The sequence below is a fragment of the Marmota marmota genome, unplaced genomic scaffold, assembly GCF_001458135.2.
Source record: "Marmota marmota marmota unplaced genomic scaffold, marMar, whole genome shotgun sequence".
Taxonomy (NCBI): Eukaryota; Metazoa; Chordata; class Mammalia; order Rodentia; family Sciuridae; genus Marmota; species Marmota marmota.
Genome location: NW_026000016.1, coordinates 11,046,635 through 11,067,917, shown reverse-complemented (window position 1 = coordinate 11,067,917; position 21,283 = coordinate 11,046,635).

The following is a 21,283-nucleotide window of genomic DNA, read 5'->3' as shown; positions in this document are numbered from 1 at the left end:
ATATATATATATATATATGGCTGAGGATATGATTCAGTGCTTAAGCCCCTGGGTTCAGTTTCTAGTAAGCAAAAAAAAAAAAAAAAGATACAGTTAAGATCAGTGGAATATGAGGAGATGGAGAGGGAGGTAGAGAGGATCAATAAAAGGAAAGAAATGCAGAATGGATTTAACACTATCATGCTATGTGCATATATAAACATACCACAGGGAATTCCAACTTATGCATCTATAGAAAGCTAAAAAAATAAATAAATGAGCCAAAGTAAAATTAGTGAAGTAGAGGAAGGAGAATAGGGAGAGAGAGAAGAGGAGGAGGCGAGGGAAAAGGAGTGGGGAATGGGATCTGAAATGGAGTAAATCAAAATCCATGCACATATGATTTTGTTAAAAGGAACCCATCTTCTATGTTTCACTATAATGCTCTAATAAAAAAGACATCATTCTCTTGGTTTGGTAAAGCTGTACCACTTCATGCTACTACAGCATTGTTGGCATTCTCATTTAATCACAAGGATACTTGCTTCTCATGAGTTAATTTCATGTATGTATATTTTATATGTTATAATTACTTTTCTTTATTTGGATGAAGTATTCATATCGTGATATCCTTAAGAAGCATGCTTGAGGCCTGGGGTGCTTATTTGATTGAGTAAGAGAAGAACATTTCTTCATTCAGATGTGCTTATGTTCAGTGTCATTGCTAAGCCAGGTCTGTTCTGAGCATGTCTGCATGTGTTCATTGGTCCTTCCTACTGTGGGATTGCTGTGCTTTGTCTCAGCCCATCTGTGTGATCCATCATGTTGAGACAGTCTTCCTGCACCTTGTGATTCTTTCCAAAAAAGTATCCTCCACCAGTACCTACGTGAAGACACTGTGCTTCGTTTATTCTGTCTTGCAATGTTTCCCTTATCTCTGTGTTCTGCTCTAACATGGATTTTCTCAACTAATGTCTCCAGGTCCTACTCATGAAGGTCCTACTTAGACATTTCCTGCCTGTGTGCATTTTCAGGGATTGACAATGACTGTGTGATGAATATATTGTTCTCACAAGGTCAATAGTCTCTGGATCTTCAAGGGTCATCTGGTCTACCAATTGAGGCATGGAGTTTTAAAAAACATGTATTTGCTTTGGTATTTCATGATGAGGACATAGATTGAGCAATTTGAGTGTGTTGATGTTAGACTTGCAGTGGCCAAAGAACTTTCCTACAGAAGGGTGGAAAAAATTCTGCATTTTCTTGTCAGTTAATCCAAGCAAGTTTTTATTATTATTATTATTATTTAAAGTAAGGAAAGCCAAACAGTTTATAATCTAGGAGAATGAGGTCCTCAGGAGTTATGCATATTAGCAACATGGCAGCCCTGTGTGTGTGTCTTTGCCCAGGAAGAATTTGCTAGTATATATTTCATTGGAAAGTATTTGCACCTCCTTCATAACATCCATTGTGTAAATGCTCCCATCCTCAAGAATTTGTTCATTTAACAAATATTTATTGACTGTCCACTCTGTGGGGCGCCATGTGCATACCCTGGGCATACAGGCTTCTATAGTCAGACCCCTGTGTCCTAAAAGTTGCTAAAGGAAAAAAAGAAATAAAAATGTTGCTGAGGGGCTATTTGCATATAAGCACTAAGTTCCAAAGTTTGCAAATTTAATAATGATACCTCCATATTAATAGTAAACAACTTTCCAGCCCCGAGGCTTCATGCCCCCATTGAAGCTGAGTAAATGGTCTGACCACAAAATATTGGATTAGCAGAAATTCATTTATGATTTACATGGGTTAGAGCTAAGAAGTGAGTACCACTGGAATGTCTTTAACTAGTCTAAACTCAGAAAACTTCTGAGCCTTTCCATTGGGATAAGAAGTGAATTTTATTTAAGCTACTTTTCAGACTTTGAAAATGCAGACCAACAGAATCCAGGGTCTACCTTCCTGTCCTGAACCTTTTCCCCATGTTGTGCTGGGGATCAAATCCAGGGCCTTGCACACAGTAGGCAAGGCATTCTCCCACTGAACTGCATCCCCAGCCCTTGAACCTTTTTAGGGAGTGACTCAATAAAACCTGGAAATAAAAAGAGCCAAATGTGTGGGCCAGGGTGTTTCTGTCCTTGATGTAGTTTTGTTTTGAATGCCTGTGTGCATTCAAATTTAGAAAGAATCACCTTGACCTTGAGATCAAACATCATCAAGAGAAAGCTTACAAAGAAACAGCCAAAATCTTGCTCTGTCCAGTTGATGCCTAGGTTTTTCTCTGGGATGAAATGAAACTTTTTCCAGCAGTTGTGAATTTTTACCTATTGCTTTTCCTCTGTTTCTATAAGAGTTTAAGAAGCATAATGTGCATAAGTTACCTATATGTCCACAGTTATTTTTAAGAAAACTTTGAGGCAGTAAATGTGAAGCGGTGACATATATACCTCCCTTTAATAGTTCATTAATCATGTCAAAATTTATAAGCCATAATGTTTCTCCTGTTTGAGAGGAAAAGCCTGAAAACAATTTTTGTACAAATTAAATTTTTATGGACCTTTGCATCTTGAGGAATGACTGCTGAAAGGCAAAGCAGTGTACTTGGAGTGTTGTGAGATGATAAATCTTTGTAGTCAGGGCCCAGTTTTCATAGCCTCTTCCCAGTTTGCTCTCATTTGTGAGCCTTTGTCCCCAAGCAGTTAAGAGCTTAGTAAGTAAATGGGTTTTCAAGCGAGTGATCCTACTTCTGATGTTTCTTTACTTTTTCCTGTCCATAAAACCAAACTGACATTATAATTAATGTCACAAATGGAAATTAGATTTTTGACCTCTTCTTCCATGGAGGTGAAAGTAGAAGCAGAGGGAGAGACTTAGAAAAATGGATTTTTCCTCAACAGAGTGATGTCCTGTCTAACCATCGGAGGTGCCCTCTGGCCTGGCCACTGTGGAGGGTACTGAACACTCTGTCAGTGAGCTGTGAAAGTAGAAGACTGCATTATTCCAAGGGGATGTCAGAGAGAAGCTACTAACATTGGAAGAAAAATGGTAAGAAATTATCTTTGGGGTCCCTATAGACCCTGAGTCTTTTATAGTGCTGCGTACCCTAATAGTATTGTGGAGAGTAGTTTTCACTTCAGATCTGTGTCCGCTTCATCCTCAGGAGAAGCATAGCAAACAATGTGAGGGAAAGGAGCTGCCTGCTGTGGTGGGCATTTGCTTTGCATGATTTTATTTTATTTTTTAGGTCCTGGGCTATAGGTACACACTGCCTTGCTGGGTGTGTCTGTTCCTTTTCTGTGACTGCAACAGATGCTTGGAGTAATCAATTTATAAAGAGAAAAGGTTTCTTTTGGCTCAACAGTTTTGGAGATTTCAGTCCATTATGCGTGGGACCTAATGGTTTGGGCCTGTGCGGGATGCCATGATGGGAATGTGTGATGGAGTGAACTAATTACCATGATTTCATAATCCCCCAGAGCAATGATGCCTCCCACTAGGCCCCGCCTCTCAGGGTTTCTAACAACCTCCCAATAGCACCAAGCTGGGGACCAAAACTTTACCAGGTAGGTCTTTGGGGGGAACATCTAAGATCCACACTGAACACTGCACATTGAGGACTGAGGTTTGCCTGTCCAATTTCCACTCCCATTCCAGTTTAGACATTTGGATATTTTGGACCATCCATTTGGTTAAATGTGTGTTAATCAGGTAAAATGTTCGAGTAGATTTTTGTCTAGAGACTAATTTGTGGGCTTTGTGGAGCAGTGTCCTAAGTGTTAGAGTCCAGGTGGGATTCATGGAGTGGTAGGGAGGGGATCTTGGATGGGGAGAAAAGCAGGAATGATCCCTTTTTTTTGGAGGGGATAGAAAAAATGTTGGTGCTTCAGAAATGCACTTAAACTCATATTCCAGGCTCTGAGTAGCAACATGGAAACACCTTCTTAGTCCTTCCAACATTGCTGGTCAGCTTCCCTGAGAAAGCCTGGACCATAGGGACTCAATATATTCTGGATCCTACTTCCAAACATTGATGTTGAGCTCTTGTTTCAACAGCACAGAAACAAATGGTGTGAGTCATAGTCTGAATGCCTGAGGATGTGGCTTTCTAAGGAGGTTTATGTAGGAGATAGATGAGAACTTTCTAGAAGGCTGCTCCAGGGTCAGAGGTCACTGGTGCTTGTCCTCCTTGGGTTGAGGAGCAGGAGACAGAGAATGTCAGCTCTCCTGTAGGCAGGGGAAGCACTCTATCATCTCCACTTGTCTCTACAGGACCCTTAATCAACACCCAAGAGCATGTTCTCTATAACCAAATCCATGGCAAAGAGACCCTTAGTCTCTAATGGGACCTTTCTGTGACTGCCATATACAAAGCCATATTTTGATCTTCTAGTAAGTGATACATTTTATCTGCCCATTGGCACAAATTTCATGAGGAAATCTCTACCTGCTATATAAAGAATTCCTACTTAATATGAGAGCACTGAAAGAAAATGAACTTTCTGTGATCTTCTTTCAATGAAGATGGATAAATGAAATAAACAGTCTTTATTTTAGACCCCAAAATATTAAACATTTGCCTTTTTTGTCTTATCATTTAAACAATGTTTATATTCCTATATGTTTTTACATTTTCTACATAATACTACTTATTAGTGCATTTCATTTTCCATGCCATTTAATATTTTTCTGTAATAACACTTTAAACGGCTTTATTATATCTCATTCTGTGCATGTTACCAAATCCAATTAATGAGTTAATTTCCTATTATCATACATTCATGATGTCTCCAATGCTGCAATGACATATAGTCTTTTCTAGCAATATCACAGGATGTACACCTATCCCCCAAACATAGGCTTAACCCATTTCCTCAAAAAAATATATAAAGCATGTAATAATTTTTAAAATTTTTATATAAATTTAGTAGATGATAGTTATCTAAATATTGCTTAAATTACACTTTTTTTTTAGGTGCTAAAGATTGAACCCAGAGCCTTGCACATGCTAAGTATGTGATCTATATCCCTAGCCCGAAATTGTACCTTTTGGGTGATTTGTAAGGCTGACCATATTTTTTATTTTTTTATTGGTCATTTATTGATTTTTACCTGTTATTCCTGGGTGGAGAGAAATGTATTTTTCCCCCAATTACTCATAAGAGGTTTTTAAGTCCATATTGTTACAAAGACATCTAGCATTTTGTCACTGGACCTCAAATTGTATTTATAGTATTTTTCTTCTTTTTTTTTAATATACAGAAAATGTAAATCTTAATGTTGTCAGAACTGCTTAAACATCCTGGAAAAAATTTTAAAAACTGTGTAAGCTATTATCTTTGTTTTTAAAAAACCTGCAATTCAATGTGGGAATTAGAGATAAACATGTACAGGTGCAAAATAAGCGATAGAATATTTAAAATCACAGCTTTTTGCAAAGAAATGGGGTTGCCAATAGGAGATGGGCTCTCATAGAGTTTAGAGAATCCCCTTAACACTGCTGGTCCTCATTCTCCACCCTTTTGATTGATGACCATGGAGTTAAGTATCAGCGCAGACAGGAATAAAAAGCCTCTCTGGGTGGTGCATGATTAATGGCATGCAAGTGTGACAATGCACTTGGTTTACCCCTCCTGACATCCCTGAGTTATTTTCTTTCTCTGGACATCTGACTGCATATTTGTGCCAGCACTTCTGATGATATCAGTGATATAAATTGTGTTTTTCTCTGCTTTGTAAAAACCCAGAAATGCATCTAGAAAAGAATTTAGGGCAAGTAAAAATGAGCATTAGCTCCAGTGATTTTCTTTTTGCATCTTTGAAGTTTTATCTTGTTGTACTTAAGAATGAAGCTCCCACTTGTCTTTGTGACTCTCTTGGTACCTTTCAGGGTGCCCAGCACATTTGTCAGATTTTGCAAGGTTTTTTAAAGATTCAAAGTCAATGAGACTTTGCCAGGTGGAAGTTTGAATGTTTGTGTTCCTCCCAAATCCAACTTGAATCTTTGACTCCAAGGCAATAGGATTAAAAGGAAAGGCTTTTAGGAACTGATTAGGTCATGAAGACTCTGCTTTCATGAATGGGATCCAGGAGGCATGTTTGGCCATTTGTCTATTCTGCCCTTTTTTCACATGAGGTCACAGCAAGAAGGCACCAACTTGGAAGCAGAAAGCAGACATTGAATCTCTTGGAAACTTGGTCGTGGACTTCCCAACCTTCAGAACTGTGAGTAATATATTTCTATGATTTATAGATTTGTAAGATATTTCATTATAGCAGCTAAAACTTAGATGAAACTTGGAAGAAAGGGACAGGGAGAAATGACCATAATTAAAACAGTTAAAATGACCAGAGTAGGAATCAGGAACGGAAACTCCAACTTGGACAATTGCTTGAGGTGACTCGGGCCTGGTATGTGGGATGGGAAGGGAAAGCCTATGAAGCATCCCTCTGGACAGTTCTGCAAAGCAGTAGGACACATGCAGGGACCCAGAGTTTTTCCAGGTTTGGTGGACTTTAGCCAGTGGGGTGCTGCTCAATGTTAACAACTGGGTCTCTGGGGCAACATAGTCCTGGCTTAAAGTGTTTGCTGATTTCTGTGGTATAAATATTGCTGTGGGTGCCAGTAAGCTACCACTGGGAGGAGAGTCACTGTATGTGGAGTTGGGAAGAGATGGTGCCCTGTGCTCTCCTGAGCTGATGGGAACTCATTTAATTTCTATTTAGTTCCCTTGTTTATTCATTCATCATGGCAGGAAAACTACTTTTTGAGGTAGATCCAGAGGGGGCACAATCCAGCATCTGAGCATAAAGCAGAGGTCTAGTCAGGACTTCAGCTCAACAAGCTGGAGTCAGGGCTCAGCTTAGAGGCAATGGCACCTGATGTTAAGATGCTGACCTAAAGCAAATTTCAGTCATGGCAGTGGGGATAGAGGCGGGCTGACTCAGAGAGAAGGGGTGGTGCTCAGCACTTGACTCAGGCCAGTTTCAAAAGATACATCATGACCCAGTGATTGACACCTTCAGAACCATGGCTGTCCTTTCTCTTTTGCTCAGTTCTGGCTCAGATACCGTCAAGGGGGAATTGGTTGAAGCAGAACATCAGAGACTCTGGAACCAGGACCCAGGCTGGTTAAAGACTCTAATTAACACCCAGAGAATAGATCCAGTGTCTTAATTTACCCACATATGGTGGAATTTAATGTCGCTATTATTGGGTCATTATGGAGAGCTACATTACAAAATTTATTCAACCAACAAGTACTTGTAGGTAAACAAGAGAGACATGATTTTGCTATCATGAAACCAGGAGAAGGCAAAAAAGTTTCAGACTGAGACAAAGGATAGGAATGGCTGAATTATGACAATAGGGACAGGAAATGTGTCACTTTAAATAGGGTAGTCATGGTCTTTCTGAGAAGACATTTGAACTGAGGCTGAAAAGATGAGAAGGAATTCACTTTTCAAAGAATTGGGGGCAAAAGCACAAGGTAAAGCAAATGCCAAGGTCCTAGGGCAGGAAGAAGGAAGAAAGAAATGTAGCATGTTTGAGAAAAAGGTAGGAGGAGCGAGTGCTGAAGATGGTGGTAGGGAGCCAGCAAGGTACAGCTGAAACCAGGGAAATAGGGGAGCCTTTAGTCTTATGACCTTGAAGGTCACAATGAGGAGTTTGGATTTTGATCTCAGTGATACCGGAAGTTTCCTTGTTACTCTTGGTGGAGTTCATGAATCGGGAAAATGGCCTTTTCTAGGAGACCCACTCCTGGCCTCTGACTTACGAAATCAGAACAAGATTCTCCCCCATCATGTATTCGGTGGTCCTCTTGGGCTATCATAGTCTGAGTGGCTCAGACAACAGAAATTTATTTATTTATTTTTTTTTACAATTCTGGAGACTGGAAGTCTAAGATCAAGGTGCCAGCATTGTTAGGTTCTGGTGGGTGTCCTTTTCCTATCTTGCAGAAGGTCACCTTCTGGCTTTGTCCTCATATTGCACAGAAAGAGGGAAAGACAGACAGAGAGAGAGAGAGAGAGAGAGAGAGAGAGAGAGAGAGAGAGAGAGAGAGAGAGGTTGGGGATAGGGCCCTACCTTTATGACTCCATTTAACTTTACTTACTAAAGACCCTATCTACAGATATAGTGGCATTGAGTGTTAGGACCTTAACGTATAATTTTTGGGGATGGGGCCAATTCAGTCTGTAGCATGTACATTGTCTCTGAGGAATGCCTCTGAGCGGCCATGATTTAATATTAATAATTTTCAAACTTCAGCAAGCATAGAAATCATCTGGAGGGAGTGATGAAATTCAGGCTCTTGGGCCCCAGAGATTCTTATTCAGTTATTCTGAATTTATTAAATTAATTTTGCCCCCAAATTTCATCTCTAATAAACTCCTAGGTGATGTTTCTCCTACTGGTCTGTAGGCCATACTTTGAGTAGCATTGAATTATACAATGTATTTGGGAGACCAGTTTTCAAAAAATGAAAATATAAGATAATATAAACTTAATTTTAAAAAAAAAGAGTCCAAAAGTTTTCAAGGCCTTTCATACTTAGAGGATACTTAAATCATCACTCATTAAAATCTCATCTACTTTTCTTCAGTAACCTAAAAGTGCTTTGCAAGCATATTGTTAGCCTTCAGATCTCCTCCAGGGAAATAGTGAATAAAAAATTAAATATGGAGAATAGAAAACTTGAGATCCAGATAAAGCAATACTAGTCACTGACAGAGCCGGAAGTGGGAAGAGGGGTTGGTTAAACAGAAGTCTGTCGACACAACGTAAGATGTCAGAGAGAGTGAGAGATGCTTTGTGCAACTTTTGAATTAAGCATTGAACTTTGCACATCATTAATGCATAGACATGAAGTTTCCCTTTTAATATTAAGAGTCTGCAAAAATCAACAGTGTCTTGGGTTAAGGTTTCTGAAATCATGATAAGGAAATAAAATAAAGATGCTTATATATCACTAGTGGTTCCTTCTGGGAATTTGCAGCAACTAACCATCCTGTTCTTCTAACACTGAAAGTTGTGAATTTTAGCAACAATGTAATAATGAATTACAAAAGCTGTATTGTTTCCATTATAGCACCGTTTTACCTAATTATTTCTGGTATAAACCCCAGTGGAAACAATGCATATTTTGTTATGAAACTCCAGCCAGAAACTTTGGACCTCACACAAGAGGGAAACTTTGGCAAAGACTCCAGTATAAAACTGTGGTGTATAAATTCCCATGTACATAAAATGAAGAATTAATATAAAATTCCACTCCAAGAGCACACTACTTAATACTTGTGCATTTTCTGTTAGAACTAAACTTGCTTTGAGGATAACTGATTTTTCCCCTATGATTCAAAAATGTTATTTTATAGTTGTCAGATACAACCCATTTCAAAGTGTGTCATTTAAAAATTCACCTAAAAATGTTTAGAAGAAAGGTTAATGTATTTGCGGTTAGTCAAAAACCGTTCCTTGAAATAAATACAAATATGAGGATGCTACCGACAAATTTATTGTGGGATATACCATACTCCCGGGATGCAATTTCGAGTTTTGAAGGTGATTGGGAGGAGAGATGGTGTCCTAGTCTTGGCAGTATGTTTTTCTTTTTTGTTTTGTTTTGTTTGCTTGTTTTTTGTTTTTGGTTCTAGGAATTGAGTCCAGGAGTCCTTTACTACTGAACTATATCCCAAGTTCTTTTTAAAATTTTTTATTTATAGACAGAGTCTTGCTAAGTTACTTAGAGCCTCACTAAGTTGCAGAGGCTGGCCTTGAACTTCTGACCCTCCTGCCTCAGGCTCCCAAGTCACTGGGTTTATGGCTGTGTGCCACTGTGCCCAGGTGCGGGAAGGTTTTTCTTATATGACAAATATATTTTATTTTAAATTGCACCTTTAGTTTGAGATAATGTAGATTCTCATGCTCTGTAAGCTATAATATAAAGAGATCCTGCACACAACAGTTTTCCTCAATGGCAACATCTTGCAACACCATAGTACAACCAATTATTATTGACATTAATAATTAAGATGCAGAATATTTTCACAACAATATCTCTTGGGTTCTCTTTTAGAGCCACATCCACTTACTTCTTGTCCCCACTCCTATTAAACCCCAACAACCACAAATGTGTCCTCTGTTTCTATAACTTTTGGGGAAAGTTAGATGGAAGGAATCATTCAGTATGTAACATTTTTTGATTGACATTTTTCACTTGGCACAATTCTCCAGAGATTCATTTAGGTTATGTTTGTTTATTCGCAGTGGTATTAAACTCAGGACCTCAAGATGCTAGGCAAGTAAGTACCCTGTCACCAAGCAACATTCTTAGCCCTTCATCCAGATTGTTTTGTGTATCAACAGATTATTCCTTTTCATTGCTTACTAGTATTTTATGATATGGATATACCACAGTTTATTTAGCCATATACCCACTGAAGGTCATTTGGGCTATTTCTAGTGTTTTGGTCCTTATGAGGAGAGCTAATATAAACATTTACATACAAATTTTTGTTTACATACAGGTCTCATTTCTCTGGGATAAATGCCCAGGAGCACAGTTGCTGGGTCATATGGTTACTGCCTATTTCATTGTTAAGGAACTACGAGACTTTTCCAGAGTGGTTGTATAATTTTATATTCCCACCAACAATGTATGAATGATTCAGTTTTCTTTCATGCTTTCCAGCATTTGGTGATGTTGCTGTTTGTTATTTGAGCCATTCTGAATGGAATATGGTGATATCTCATTGTGGTTGTAACTTGCATTTCCCTAATGGGTAATGATATTGTACATCTTTTCATGAACCATGAATCTTCTTCAGTGAAATGTGTGAATGTGTTTTGCCATATTCTCACTGGATGATTCATGCTTTTTTCCTGTTGAGCTTGGAAATTCTTTCTATATTCTAAATAGTCCCTTGTCAAATGTGTGGTTTGCAAATCACTTCTCTCACTCTGTAGTTTGTCTTTTCTTCTTATTAGAGTCTTTTATAAAGCTAAAGTTTTAGTTTACATGAAGTGTAATTTATTAACTTTTAATTTCATGAGTCATGCACTGGGTATCAAGTTCAAAAACTCCGTATCAAAGCCTGAATCTTGAAGATCTTTTCCTAAAAGTTTTACATGTTGGCCTGTGATGCATTTTGAATTATTTTTTGTATAAGATATAAGATTTAGATTTGTAGTTGTTCTCTTCTTCCTCCTCCTCCTTCTTCCCTATCTTATTGTTGAGAGTTCTATTCTTCTACTACTGAATAGCAAAATACTAAAATCAATTGTGTGTATTTTTTTTTAGTTTGTTTTTGAGGTAGATATTCTGTTCCATTGGTTGGTGAGGCTATCTTTCTACAAATATCCACACAGTCTCAATTACTGTGTTATATAGTAAGTATTGAAATTGAGAAGACTCATTACATCCACTTTATTCTTTTTCAAATTTGTGTGAACTCTTATTTCCTTTGCCTTCCCATATAATTTTTAGAATAGTTTTGTTTGTATCTACAAAAATTCTCACTGAAAAAGAAACAATCAATAATGTGAAGAGAGAGCCTATAAAATGGGAAAAAAATTGTTACCACTCACACTTCAGATAGAGCACTAATCTCCAGGATATATAAAGAATTCAAAGAACTAACACCAATCCCCACCCCCCAAAAAAACCCAAAACCAAATTACCCAATCAAAAAAATGGGCTAAGGAACTGAACAGACACTTCACAGAAGAACAAATATGATAAATCAACAAACATGAAAAAATGTTCAACATCTCTAGCAATTAGAGAAATGCAAATCAAAACTACACTGAGATTCCATCTCACTCCAGTCAGAATGGCAATTCATCAAGAATACAAGCAACAATAAATGTTGGAAAGGATACGGGGAAAAAGGTACACTCATACATTGCTGGTGGGACTGCAAAGTGGTAAAACCACGATGGAAAGCAGTATGGAGATTCCTAAAAACTTGGCATAGAACCACCATTTGACACAGTCATCTACTCCTAAGTTTATACCCAAAGGACTTAAAATCAGCATACTGTAGTGATGTAGCCACATCAGCGTTTATAGCAGCTCAATTCATAATAGTTAAACTATGGATCCAATCAAGATGCCCTTCAAAGATGAATGGATAAAAAAACCCTATGGTTTATATATACACAATGAATATTACTCAGCCCTAAAGAAGAATGAAATTATGGCATTTGCCAGTGAATACATGAAACTGGAGAATATTATGCTAAGTAAAATAAGCCAATCCCAAAGAACCAAAGGCTGAATGTTTTCTCTAATATGCAGATGCTGATTCACACTAAGAGGGGGGATAGTGGTAGTTTGGACTAAACAGAGGGAAGTGAAAGGAGGGGAGGGGGAATGGGGGTCAAAATGATAGTAGAGTGAATTGGACCTTATTACCCTATGTGCATATATGATGACATGACCTGTGTAACTCTACGTTATGTACAACCAGATGAATGAGAAGTTATACCCCATTTATGTATGATGTGTCAAAATGCATTCTACTGTCATGTAGAATTAATTAAAACAAATTAAAAAATTCTCACTGAGAAGATGATAGAAATTGCATTAATTCTGTATGTTATTTGAGGATACTTGATAACTATGCAAAGACTTCCAGTTCATGAACATAGTATATCTGTTCATTTATTTAGATCTTGTTTGATGTTTTTTCACCAACATTATATAGTTTTCAGTCATACAAAGTCCTATACAAGTTTTGTTAGATTTATATTTAAGTGTTTAAACTTTTTGAGCAATTGAAAATTGTATTCTATTTTTAATTTACATGTCCACATCTTTGTTACTAGTATATAGCCATTGATCTTGGTATTTTTATCCTGTATCATGTAAGCTTGCTGATCTTATTTATTCTAATTTTTTGGCAGATTTTTTTGAGATTTTTCTATGTACACAATCATGTTCTTTGCAAATATGGACACTTATCTTTTCCTTGCTGATCTCTATGCCAGTGCTTTCTTTTTCTTGCCTTATTATATATTATATGGCTGGAGACCCTAAGAGGAAAATTGTTGGAAAAAACACAGAAAAGGACTTTGGGTTTGATGGTCATCCAGTTCTGCTCAGTTCCATGCCCCCCAAATCTGTGGAGAGTGATGTTTCACGCTAAACCGTAAGGTCAGGGATATATATCTTTCCTCCTAAGTCTAATTCCTTTGTGGCCATGCAACATTGCAGAGCTCAGGTGAAGCCCCTGTTCATCTCTGTTGCCTGCCCGAACACCCATGAAGCCTTCTTTCTTTTCAGATTCGGCTTTTCATCCCCCCTTTCAGAGGGAGTTGCAGTCAAAAGACCAGTAGCATTTGATTTCCTTGCCTTTTTGATTTGCCTTGACTTCTCAGGCCTGAAGTTATTTGAATGCACCTCTACTGCTTATTCACTAAGTCTTGTCCATTACAAAGGTCTTCAGGTGATAGTGTTTTGCTTGAACCAGTAAGTCTCCATCCTTGACCTTAACAATTTCCAACCACACAGTTAAATGAAAAATCTGGTGAGTTCTATACTTTGACATATAGATCTGAGTAGAGTGGAGTCTGGTTTGCTTTAATTATGGAGGTGGGGTTTTTACCTTAATCAAACCCTTTTGGTCACTTCCAGCCATTTTTTTTTTTTTATTCTGGTCCATGTAACTTACCCTTGGAGTCTACTTTTTTTTTTCGCTCCTTTTCTATTATTTTCTCTTTGAAAGGTGAAACTTCAAGGGCTACTGCCACCCAGGAAAACAATATGGGAAATTAGTTCATAGGTGCACAGCATTATGGAAACACAAAGTGCCCTTTAGCTGCTTAATGTCTGTGATTTACTTCAGACATTTCTGATGACTTTCCTCCAAGAAACTCAAGAGAACTCCACAGTCTTTATTCTTCCACTGGCAGATTCCATACAATACAACATGTACCAGGGTTGACAATCATTCTCAGGTGCATTTATATGTTTTATTGCTAGGGTGTTTTACATAATTTTGAATGAAAACAGATTTATGACCTTTGATCTGTATACTCTGAATATTCCTGGCTCCAAGAAGAGCACTTATATTTGTTGCTTTGGTTACTAATATTTCCCCATTTCCTCAAAGTGATTTATGTCTTTTAAAATCATTAAGAACCGGAGTCTTTGGAATTGGGTAGAAATATAAGGGATTGTCAGTCTTCCTCAGCTAATGCATTGAATAAGAGAGCTGTGTACTGGTCATGTGGCACAGCCTTAGGACAACATAGCATAAGGTCCAACCAAGAGGTATCTACCAGTATTGGTAACATCAGTTATTATTCAGCATGAATTCTGTCTTATAAGAAGGTACCAAGACCATCGATTGTGTTTGGGGGGACTAGAAAGAAAATACCTCTGAATTATCTATGTTAGTTAAGATTAAAAAGTATACCAACTTTAAAAGAAGAAGAGTTCTTTTAGCTTGAGGCAACATGATGGTGTCAAAGCAGTTCTTGGTTGCTATGGGCAAGTGGAGCATAGAAAGTGATGTTGATACTTCTACCAGATGGTATGGCACATCCTTTTATTGTCAGCATCCAGTGTTTTAAGCAAGATTACCTTAGTTTTTGAAGGTTCACACCTCTGGGATAGCAGAGATGATACTCCCACATAAAAAATTCAGATAACCATGGACTGAAACCTCTGAAATTATGAGCCCAAATAAAATAAACCTTTCTTCCTATAAATTGGTTTTCTCAGGTATTTTGCTTAGTTATAAAAAGCACACTAATGCAGGGGCTCATGAATATGACCCTGCCATTGACTGCTTGTGATACATACTGATAGCTATGTGATTATAGTCATATGTTCATATCTTATTTCATTATTAATGTTGTTTGCTTCCTAAGAGAATGGTCAATGTCTTGCAGTTCTCTGTAGTATGGTACTTGGCATCCCAAAGTGCTAGTGAGTGCTTTTTATGGGTGATGATTGGAATAATAAAGAATGGAGACAAAGCTGAGAATTGGAAGAAAAAGACAGTGTTCAACTCCATAATTTATAAATTAAATATTTAAAAAATGCACCGTATTAGAGTTATAGTGCCACTTACCTTCTATCCCTTTGTGGACTGTTCTAGAATGTACCTGCAGTATAAAAATATCACCACTGCTCTGTTTCATTCGAGTGAACTTTGTATACTAGAAATCTGGTATGTGTGTTAGTTAAAGGATCAATTTAAATATAGTGATCATGTCTTGAGTAGTCAAAGAGTAATTGGGGAAGGCAAACTGGTTTTATAGCAGAGGATTTCAGGAAATGTTACCTGAAATGTTACTTTTCAGGTTATCCTTTTACAATGCAATATTTCATTAGCTGATTGTTATTGAGACAATGGAGGAATCAGTTCCCAAACAGTCAATTACTTAGTCCAATTTGGGTAATAAAAACATTCTATGAATTGAAATATAGTTAACTTTGAAAGGAAGCTGTGCCTCCCTGGAGGCTGTTAAATGGTTTGGGGAAAATGGTTCTACTATTTGCCTCTTTGTTGCAACATTATATGTTGGAAAAATATACTTAATTGTATTTGGTTCATTCTAAAGACTTTCTGGTGCAAACTGCTAAGATTTTCACAAAGAAAAACTTGCATAAGGAATTGTACTGAGGGGGAACTTGGGTTTCAAAGAAATAGTAAGAGGCGCCCAAAGTGTAGCAGAGTAGACATGGCAGCCTCCATGTTTTGATTCTGAATCCAGTTGTATTCCATTAATTTATGCAGCAAAAATTATAAATGACCAATGACTCAGAAGGGGTACCTCAATTAGTTTAGGCAATATATGTTAGGACACAAAAGTATTGAGATTTGGGGGGAATTTCTAAATTGTATACTGCTATTTTATTATTATTATTAATTCGACTTCTGTTTTTTTTAGTAGTAAGAGTGCATATTCTACTCAGAAATTATTAGATGAGCATATTATTGCTTCACTTGGAAAATCTTTTTGATTGTGTTTAGGAAAGCTGCAAATGAATCAGTCATAAAAACAATTTGCTTAGGAGGCCTCCTAATTTGTTTAGATGCCGTTTGCCACTATTGTCTTCTCTGCCATGTGTTTAAGATAAATCTCCTGTCCTAATGCCATCACTCACCAAACAGCTCAAAAGGAGGGTTTTCTTGGGACATAAAAATGGCAAATGTGGTGGTGCAATTCCTTTTGCTTTTAAAAATAGTTCAGGTACTTTTATCTGTCTTTGAATTAGCTATTTTTCTCTAATCCTCATTGTGGAAGTATACATGCACACATATGCACACATTTGTCTGTGTCCCATTTTGACATTGGACCTGAGCTTCAGTCAGTATTGATTTTGTCTTGGCTGGACTCATAGGAAGGATCTAGGGCTGCTGATGTCCCATCTGAATTCTCCAGGACAGTTGTGTTAGTTGGGTTTCTGTCACTATAACAAAATATCTGAGATAATCCACTTACAAAGAGTCAAGGTTTATTTGGGCTCATGGTTTTGCAGGTTTCAGTCTATGATCAGTTGGCCCCATTTCTGTGAACCTGAGGTAAGACAGCACATCATGGTAGTAGAGCATGGAGGAGCAAAACCATTCACCTTGTGGTCAGGAAGCAAAGAGAAATCTCCTCCAAGGACACATCCTCAGTAACTAAGACTTCCCATAAGGCCTCACCTCTAGAAGGTTTCACCATCTGCTAATAGTGCTACTCTGGCAGATATGGGCCTTTGGGGACAGAAAAGATCCTAGCTATAGTGAAAGTGTTTTCTCATGAGGACCTGTGACTAAAGCTGACCCATGTATTTGAGGAACTGGAAGAGCTTGCTTAAGTACCAAGGACACTATGGAATCAGTCTCTGCTGTCTGACTCTGTAATGGGCCCCTTTATCCCTCACCACTAAGTGCTTCTCTGGTCAGAAATGGGTCCTAGGACACACTCTGTCCCATTTCGAGAAAAAAACACCAAACTGTCGAACCTGCCTTTAATAAATATCTTAACTGCTATGACTTAAAACCTGTCTCTGAAAGAACAGAACAGGTTCAAATAAACTATGTCTTTGTATACTTGATGAGATTAGAAACCATGCCATATTCAAGAAACTTATACTATTCCTTATTTCTCTATATCAGACCTATTCAAAATCACTTACAGCCCCTTTCCTACTGGTGATCACATAGTAGATACTAAACTTAATATTGTTGGAACTGAAGTATTTTGAAGAATAGAGATGTCATATTCTGTATACAGAAAGCACAACTGCCTATCACTTTTCCAAATTATATAAGGTCCTAGGTTGCAAAGTACTGTATTTGTGGTAGATTAATTGAACTAATGGTCCCAATTTATGTGGCATCTGTGCTCTTTGTGATATGACTTTGCAATTTTTCCCATGAAACAGTGGAATGTAGGGCTTAGATCTGGCTTGGTGGTAAACTTGCCTGGCATACATGATCTAGGTTCCATCTCCAGCACCCAAGAAAGAAAGGCAAGATGAAACTGAAGATAAGCTTTAGTGCAGGGGAGGTAATTCAGCACGGTGTTCAGAGCCTGGACGATACTCTCAGTTCACTCAAATTGAATCCCAGAGACANAAAAAAAAAAAAAAAAAAAAAAAAGAAAAGAAACCGGTATTTTTCTGACATTGAGTTCCCTTGAGTTCTGAGTTTGGACATATATAACTTGCACTGTTTAAAGGGGTCTTAGCAGATTGGAGAAAAGCAGAGATAAGCAGATTCTTAAAAAGGAGCTTGTACATTTCTGTTTCTTCTCTCTGCCTTCATCATGATAACATCCCTATGCTGGGAAGTGAGACGTCTTCCCATCTGTCCCCACAGAAGCCATCCCAGGCCAGCTGACAGACAGTTCTGGCATGTAAGCGACATGTCTAGCCAACTTGGGCTACTGTCATTGTAGGAGTAAGCCCAACCAAGTCCAGAGACAGTGCCCAGCTGATCCCTAGACTCATGAGCTGAATAAAAACCTATTATTTTTGTCACTGAGTTTTGGGAGGCTTATTGCCTTATATCATTATGGCAATGGGTTATTAATAAAATACTAAATGCATACCATCTTTCTTTGATTCAGGTGTCACCTTAGAATTTCACAGCAGAATTATTGCTGCAAAAATTGAATATTTTTGTCCAGTCATAGATATGAAGACATTAAATATTTTCATTCTAATGGGCATAAGGAAAGTGTAGGGAATATGGGCATATACACATAGACTCTCTTACAATAATGCCTCCGTATTTATTTCTAGAAGAAGATTTGTGGCATGGGCTATGATAAACAGAACGGGTGTTCATGACAAAAAAAATATAACATTGTGGTCAGATTGTTCTATATACCCAAGGTACATAAAAATAAATAAACAACAAAAGCAAAAATAGCAAGACTTGTGGTTTCCTGTCTTTGTCTTTCTTCTCATAAAAATCATGAAAACTGGATACCTTAATCTTATATTTAAACGGATTCTGGATAAGTATAAATCAATGAGTTATATTTCAATATTTGACATGTAGAGTACCAGGGTTCTTTGCAAGCAACAGAAACCTACTCGGGCTTAGTTAATCAGAAAAGGCATTTATTAAAATTTTAATGGGGAGTTCACAAAGGGACCACGGAGGACCAGCTAAAGTGGATAGAAACGAGAGCAGCTCTTAGGATCACAAAAGGAAATAAGAGAAAAAAAAAATAAGGGAAATTAGAAAAATTTCAAGTTCACTGCAGATAGCGTTCACGGACAAGTCCTTTGCATACAAGTTCTCTTCTACTGAAAGGAAACGAGATGGACCGGAGGCCTTGTTTCCTCCCGGAAACACTGGATAGTTGTCTAAAGATAACTGGCTATGTGAGTCATCCTGGTATTTCGGATGATTAGAGGTGAAGTTAAACTCCCACCTTCTCAGGTCCGTGGAGGTGATGCACCCAACTGCTGGAGAAGCCTGAGCGGATGGAGACCAGCTGCACAAGGGTGGTGGCTTTGGATGGAGCAGGTAGGGACCCACCTGCTGTAGGCTGTGGAACTCTGGTGAGTTTCAACTTTTCTGACCCTTAGTGTCCTCATCTATAAAATGAAGATAATATCCAGAATGAATGCCTTATAGCACTCATGTAGGAAACCCCATGTACAGAAACCCTCAGCTAAAGTTAGCTCCAGGGGAGGCCTGATCATTCATTTTTCATAACCCCGAATCCTGAGGCAGGTGGTGGCAGTTTTGGAGAAAGACCAGGGAATTAGGCCAGATGAGCTTGGCTACCAATCTTGGTTGTGCACCAGTGAGACATGTCACCCTGAGAAATGCACTTACCCTCTCTGAGCCTGGTTCCTCGCTTGTACAATAGAATACTACCAACCCTGGGGACCTCTGGGGAAGCGTTCATGTTTGTAGAGTGCTTAGTCCTATCTGGAATTTAGATCCAACAGCGGATATAAGTATAAATCAATGAGTTATATTTAAATATTTGTGGAATGTACATAAGTGCCTTAGATGGACATAAATGTGGTCTTATCATGTAGCCTCTAATGGAAAAGTGGAATGGGGTAAAGAATTGTAGTCATTTACTTTATTAACCCATGCACCCAATAAGGCACATCATCTAGCAAGGAGACCAGTCTAGCTCTGTGCACTAGAGAAGCCCTTGTATCCTTATTAGGTTCTTGTTCCTGCAGTGACTTCCTCCTTGGGGAATTTCATTCAGACACTTTATTATGGCAAAGGCTGAGACAACTGTGTCACTAACCAGGCCCACTCCTCTCATTGACGTCATTGACAAGGTGGCTTTTCTTCTCTTTCTCTCTGCTCCCTTCTGATACTATAATTTAATTGAAGGTGAGACAGAGAGAAACATAATCTTATATCTATGTGTTACATTTTTACTTCTTTTCAGATACCATTCTTGGTCCAGAAAGGGCTGTTAATCACAGAGAGGGAAAGGTTCATGTGGGTCCCTGAATTTGGCACATACAAGTAAACCCACTCAGGCTAGAAACATTTTAGATTTTTTTCTTTTATTTGCAATAATGTTCTTGGCCAAATCTTTTCAATGTTTGGCTATATTTTACTCTGTCCTTATAGTTGCAAGGATTTGGGGAGGGAGGCAGGGTGATCACAGGTGGTAACTTTTAGGAAAGAGGAAGAGAAGCATTTCAAGGAACACATCAGGGTTCAAGTTCATATTCTGAAGATAGACATACTGTTGGGTTAACCCTCTATATAAATATCTTATCTACACAGAGACCTGGCATTGTAGTAAATCTTTTTCTCCACCCCCTCTTCCTGCCCTGCTCTTGCGGTCTCTCTGATACATGCATCCTCTCTTTTGCACTAGAATAGAGATGCTATATCCTCTAGAGTGACATTTCTTAGAGAGTAGAGTTTAAAAACTTGGCAGACATTCAGGTCAAAGCAAAGAGCTCTATTTAGGGCAGAGCTATTGAGTGAAAAGATAATGGAACTTGGGAAATCTGGTGCAGTTTAGTGTCTGTGATTCATTCACAGCCAGAGCACAGAGTTCTTCCTTTAAGTAAAAACAAAACAGTAATTTGCTAAAATGGTGGTGTCTGGTCCCTCTGTGCTTTAGATGGCAAGGCTTCTCACAGGGCTCTCTTGAGAATTTTTGTTTCTACTGACCCTCTGAGTGACTCACTGCTAAAGTTTCAAGGCCTCTGCCTTATCCGGGAGCAAAGTAGTCTCTGGGCACAAGATCTGGTATTTTTATTTATCCTCTATACTGAGTGTCTCAGGCAAAAAATCTGATAATTTCACTCATTTAGAAAACATGTTATTATGGATACTCTCTAACTCCGTCCCAAATCTCCTTTTAATCTTAATAATTAATTTATTCAACATACTGAGTGTTAATTTAGTTCTAGGAACTGCTCTGGGTTAAAATATGTCAAAATTTGTTAATGACGTGATACATGTGCACATGGAAATCGTTTGCCCATGGAAACTCAAGAGCCTAGAACTGTGCCAGGCAGAGGGTTGGAGCTCAGAATATATTTGCTAATGAATGAAAATACCTCATGACAGACATGTAAGGAAGGACATTTATAAGTGAGGAAATTGGGAGTTCAAGAAACAAAGTGACTTTCACAGTCACATGGCTAGGGAGTAGAGGAGTGGGTACAGGGCAGAACCAGCTGTTGGCTATTACATCTGTGGTCTTGGCCACTGGGAGGTACAGCCTGCTTCCCCTCAACCTGCTCCAGGAACCTAATGTTCCAGAAAGGCTGGTCTCTGCATAATAATGCCAAACCATGGCATATTCCTGCTTTGAACTTCACTTGTATCCTTGAATCCATTGCTA